Here is a 6,231-nt window from a genome sequence, read left to right as displayed (position 1 = left end):
GAAATCAAAAGGAGCCAAATCGAGACTGTAAGGTGAATGTCCAATGATTTCCCAAGGAAACTCAAAAAAATTGCTCTTGTTTGATGAGAGAAATGTGCAGGAGCTCTGTCATGGTGAAGGATACTCTGTGAATCTTTCCTGAGCATTTTTCTGCCCAAGTTTCCACTAACTTTCTTAGAACACTCTCCTCGTAAGCAGATGTTATTGTTCTTTGGCCTTGAAAAGTCAACAAGCAAAATGCCTTGGACATCTAAAAGCACTATTGCCTTGACCTTTGCTCTTGATCAATCTGCCCTTGCTTTGACTGAGCCACTTTCATCTCTTGGTAGCCATTGCTTTGATTGTGCTTTTTCTTCAGGATTGTAGGGGCAAAGCCATGTGTCAGCCCAAGTTACAATTCCTTAAAGAAATGCTTCAGGGTCTTGACCCTACTGGTTTAAAACTTTCACTGAAAACTGTGCTTTTGTGTGCAGCTAATATGGGTATCATAGTTTTGACTCCTATGGAGGAGAAAATTTGTTCAACTTTAATTTTTCAGTCAAAACTGTGTCAGCTGAGCCAGGTGAGGTGTCTGTGGTATTGACTATTATTTGTGCAGATAATTGTTGATCCTCTTCAATTAGTGCACAAATAAAATTTTTTTTTCTCACAAATTGATGCAGATGGTGGGTTCCCTGTATTGTTTTCAACATCATCTAGTCCGTGCTTAAAATGAGGTACCCATTTGTAGACTGCTGATTTCTATTCAGCCTTGTTCCCATAAACTTTTCATAAAGCATTAATGAAATAACTATTCTTCCACTGAACCTTCACTTTAAATTTGATGTTTGTTCTTGATTCGATTTTAGTCAAATTTATGTTGCTCTTGTGGTTTTTCCAAACCAATGTCTTATCCTTCTTGATTGCTCATAATGCATATTTTTAGGAACTTTTTAAAGTCCTCCTAACATTTTTGAAGAAGTTTACTAAAATAAGTGATGAAATAGCTTGGTATTTGAGATTTGTTTTAAAATATTTCAGCTAAGAATACAAAGCAAAGGAGACAAGTGGAGCAACGATCTTGATAATCTTGGCGATTGCATCATTACAGTGTGGTTACTGTAAAACACTAGGATTCATTTTTAGGCCTTTATTTATGACCCTAGGAGGATTGACAATGTGGAGGCTTCAAACTCTTTTTGTTCTTTTTGAACAAAGGTATTTCTTTTATTTAAATGTAAGCTTTGAAAAAACACGTTATGCAGTACTCCCAAAATAAAAATGGACTTCCTAAGAACAGCTCAAGTATTCAGTGAAATATTAAAAGCTGAACTGCAATTCTTCTCAGTCATATTCAGAAAAATCTAATGTGTTTACTTGCTGGTTGGTCTTTTTGAATCTGATCTTTTCAGCTTTGTTGATTAACTTCTCAGTGCCTCTTTTCTTTTCCTGAGGCTGATTGCGTTTGGCGTATCAACCAGAATTTTCTGCCAGTATCTCTGTTCATAATCACTAGAAAGGATCTTGAGTGTCCAGCCATGTTTCTTTTTCACTACTGCGTGTGCATTTACTACTGAGCGTGCATCCTCGAGAGTTTTAAATTTGGCATGGCAATCTGCATCTTGTCCAGCAGGTCAATGTATACACCTTCGAGATGGTGACCAGTGCATCCTGGACTTGCCTCCTGCCAGGCCGGAGCTCAGTGCTGAGGATCTTCACCATCACCCTGTTCACAAACTGTGGCTGGTCACATCAGCTTTCTTCCGGGGGCAACGTTCTCCAGCACTGTTTTTTTTCTTTCCAGATGCATTAGGTATTCCACTACTTGTTTCCATTTCTGACTCCAATTTTATTTGGGCTTTTCTTTTCTTTTTTTTTTTTTTAAAGGAATCATGTTGGATTTTTTTGCAGTGCTAAATATTCTTTTTTCAGATCCATCCAAAAATCACACTTGATCAGCATGCATAAGGGTATGACCTCCTCCCCCATCCTGTGTCTCTATGCTTTTTCTTGTGCTTTCTCTTTGTTTTTAAGAGAGAACCATCTTTGATATAACCAGTATCCTTCTCCTCTTCGGTAGAGACATCTAAATCTCTGTTTTCTTTGGAGGCCTCTGCAGCTTCATTTTTAGTGTCCCTCTGAGCCATTTTCTTTACATTTGGCCATGGGGCAAGGCCTCTTGCATCTGCAGAGCTGCTTCTTTGCTGTCCTGACATCAGGAAAGCTGGATACTTCAGGTCTCTCTCATTTTTGCCTTTTCTTTGAGGGTTGCTTTTGGGGTTCAACAGTTTCCACTTTCGAGCCCTCAGATGTGGTCCCTGGTCTTTTGGTTTAACAGATGTTGTGTTGCTTGTGTACATATTTAACTCCTTAGCGTGGGCACTGTCTTCCTTCTTCACTTGGCCTTTCTTCTTTTTCTTTTCCTCAGCTATTCTTGAGGCTGGAATGGGCTTATTTTTCATTCTCTTAGAAAATGTACCTGGTTTTCCTGGTGCTTCTCTGGTGGGTTGTTGAAAAACTCTGTAGCTTTCGGTGCTTGTTCTTTTGTTTCAAATTCCACAAGTGCAAATCTGTTCGGATCTCCAGTAGGCTTGTAATGTGGTATCCTTATATAAACAACATTGCCACATTTCCCAAACACCCTTTCAATCTAGCTGTGGTTAACATTTTTGGGAAGTAATTCCACATACATGGTTTGCTCATCTTCGTCCTTGGGTCTTTAACCCAGAGGCTGCTTTCTCCTGATCCTGGTGCCTCCTAAATCCAACTCTACAACAGCTGGCCTTTTCAGTGCTCCGGCTATTAACTTCCTATCAGTAGTCAGTTTTTTCATCTTATTAAAAGATGCTAGAAGTTATCCACATATCCATCTCCAGATTTCTTTATTTGTTCTCAAAGGAACTTGTCCTTGTGGAGATTGGCATCCCCAAACCAGAAGTACACTTGCTTAGCCATATCCCCCAAACCAGAAGTCCATTTGCTTATCAGTATCCGCAACCACCTAACTCAAGACCATTTCTTTATTTCTATTTCTTTTTTTCTTTTCAGTGCATTTCAGCCACCTTTTCTTGACTTCCACTTGGAGTTTCCATTCCTGTGAAACATTCAATCCCCCAGAATTCAGGACCAGAGAGCCTTTTCTTGACTTCCACTTGGATTTTCCATTCCTGTGAAACAGTCAGTCCCCAGAATTCAGGACCAGAGACTGCGTCCTTTGGCCATTCCAACCTCCCAGGCCATAGAGTTGTAGTTACTTCTCTGCCATTGGAGGAGCCACTCTGTTCTCCAGTCAAGCTCTCTTTTGAGGAGTGCATGTAATGAAAAAATTTAATAGAGACTGAGTAGTTTATAAAGAGAAGGCTATCTAGATGGGCTATAAAAAGAATGATAGCTTTATTACATGCACTTTATGATCTGTGTTTTCAATTAACAAATTCAAAAGGTGAGTTGCTATAAGGGCAGTACATTTTACTTTAAATCAGAAAACCTAGATCCAGGGCCAGGGGGTGATGTGCTGGTTGACTGACCAAGGTTCAAGTAGAAGACCTGGTGGCTGGCTTGCTTTCTCGCTTTCTCTGTCTCTGATGAGCACATATGCCTTGAAGCATTTATTTTTATAATGATAAAAAAATTAAATACATAATTCTTAAAAAATCCTTAGATTTATTATTACCTCTAACACTTGGAAATCATCTATCTTAGAACAAATTATTTAGTCATACTGTGCTTCAGTCTCTACAAACATAAATGGGAAAAATAGTCTCCCATTTAGTATTTCTTATTAATGTTTATGTGTCCATTATAATGGAAAACAATGAAACTTACCACATTGTATCCTGAATGAAGCTGCCATTTTTGTAGTTCAAAAATTTGAGTATTGAGATGTCAAAGGTTTCAGCCTATTATTAATGTGATAAAAATAAGCACAGAAAGTTAAAAAGAAGAAAGGAAATACACAAAACCGTTACGACTGGTTGTCTTCAGGAATAGATAGAATTTGAACCCAAGCATTCTGGAGCCTAAACCTGTACTTTTAAGTGTATAAATTTATTATAGCATCATGTTATTAAAACATGGGAATTTGCTTAGAGAAATATCTGTCCTAACTCCCATGCATCATTTAAAAAATCACATTGTGGTATGTTTTCACTTTTTCTTAAAGCACAAGTAGTATTTAAAGCACACAGACACATATGTTATTAGAATTTATGATTCATATATAATGATCTTACATCTTTGTAAGGTACAGTATGTTTATTTAAAGTATGTATACAATGTACAATAATTGAATCAAGTATATAAGCACATTCACTATTCTCAATGCTCAACACCACACCATGTGAACACCTGAAAACCTTTCTATTGATTTTTTGTAAATTTGTATTATTTTGTAACTGATTTGACTACTCTACTATGGTACACAGTTCCCAAAACTATTCCACTTGCTTACACAAACTCTTCTGTCTTTTAATTAATTTCTCCCCATTCCCTTCTTGCACACATCCAGTGTTTAATATCTATCATTATTCTTTCTACTTCTATGCTATTTCTAAGTCAAGACACTCAATATTGATTAAAAAGGGACATGTAGAATTTGTCTTTTATAGCCTGACTTATTTTCCTTAACATTATATCTTCTAACTTCATCCATTTTGTTTCAAGTGACAGGAATTCTTTATTCTTTGTGACTGAGTCATATTCCCTTATGTATAAATATCACATTTTCTTTATTCATGTGTTGGTTGTTGGGCACATGGGTTGATATATGTTCTAGCAATTGTGAATGATACCACACTAGACATGAATGTACAAATATTTCTACACCAGATCGATTTTCTATTCTTCAGGCATTACCCAAGCAGGATTACTGGATCAAAGCGTGGTTCCACTTTTAGATTTTGGGAGAATCTCCATACTGTTTTACATAGTGGCTGTACTAGTTTACCTTTCTATCAATTGTGCATGAGGATTCCTTTTTCTCCATAGCCTTACTAGCACTCTTCATTTAAAAAATTGTTTTAGTAATAACCATTTTTACTAGGATTAGGTGATAAATCATTGTGGTTTTCTTTTATATTTCCCTTATGATTAGTGATGGTGAGCATTTTTTATGTTTTCTGACTCTCTCTCTCTCTCTCTCTATATATATATATATACACACACACACATATCTATATATCAATTAAAACATAAAAAATGCTCACTGTCACTAATCATAAGGGAAATAAGAATTGCCTATTTAGATGGATTACTCATGTGACAGAATAGAGAGCATACAGGCAAATAATTTCTTTTTACAAAGGTCCCAAGACTGTTCAGTGAATAAAAGACAGTTTTTTTTTTCAATTAATGATTTTAGAAAACTGGATTTTTATCTGGTAAAGAATGAAACTGGACCCCTGTCTCTCACTATTTACAAAAATAAATGTAAAATGAATTCAGGATTTAAATATAAAACACTCCAATACAGTGGTTTAAGAAAAACTTTCTTTTCTTTATTTTTATTTTATTTTATTTTATTTTTGTCTTAGGCACATGTGCTTGTTGGAGAGAGACAGAGAGACAGAGACAATGAAAGGAAAGGTGTGAAATCACCCCCCAGGGAGGTAGCTACGCTGCACTCCCTTCTCCATTTACCATTTATGATCAACCATCTACCAGTAGTAGGTTGACTATACTGGACTGTTTCCATCATGGAAGGGGCTTCATTTTCCTCTCCAGAACACTTTCTATGGATATGGGTTTGTCCTCTCTATATGCAACATGCAATGCTCCTACCAGAAGTGCTATCTATGGACTTACAGAATGTACTTATTGCCAGAGTTATACTGGCTTCACAGAAGGGGTATTCTCTCCTCTTCAATTATTTTTTTTTTGAAAGTTTAAAAAGAATTGATATTAGTTTTCTTTAAGGCTTTGGTAGAATTCACCAGTGAAACCATCAGGTCTAGGACTTTTTAAAAGTGGGAGTTGTTTGATGACTGATACAATCTCCTTACTAAAATAGTTAAAGATTCATTCAGATTTTCTACTTTTTTATGGTTTAGTCTTGGTAGGTTTGTGATTCAAAACTTGTTTAATTTTTATTAGTAGTACTCTACTCTGTGACTTCTTATTTATGTAAAATTGGTAGTAATTTATTTATTTTTTTAAACAAGCTTTAGGTTTAGTTTGTTCTTTTTCTCCTGTCCTGTGTTGTTGTTGTTGTTTTGGAGAGGTTTTTGCTATAGGGTGTGTACGCTCGCCAGACAG

General features: G+C 36.2%; 1 pseudogene; it reads right to left on the bottom strand.

The window, feature by feature from the left end:
- Nucleotides 1-1,323: 1,323 nt before the first annotated feature.
- Nucleotides 1,324-3,071, bottom strand: LOC102471821 (la-related protein 7 pseudogene; annotated as a pseudogene).
- Between the last annotated feature and the right edge of the window lie 3,160 nt (nt 3,072-6,231).

The sequence above is a fragment of the Tupaia chinensis genome, unplaced genomic scaffold (genome assembly GCF_000334495.1).
Source record: "Tupaia chinensis unplaced genomic scaffold, TupChi_1.0 Scaffold000256_1, whole genome shotgun sequence".
NCBI classification, from domain to species: Eukaryota; Metazoa; Chordata; class Mammalia; order Scandentia; family Tupaiidae; genus Tupaia; species Tupaia belangeri.
Note: the sequence above shows the minus strand (reverse complement) of the source record. Positions and strands in the feature narration are given on the sequence as shown.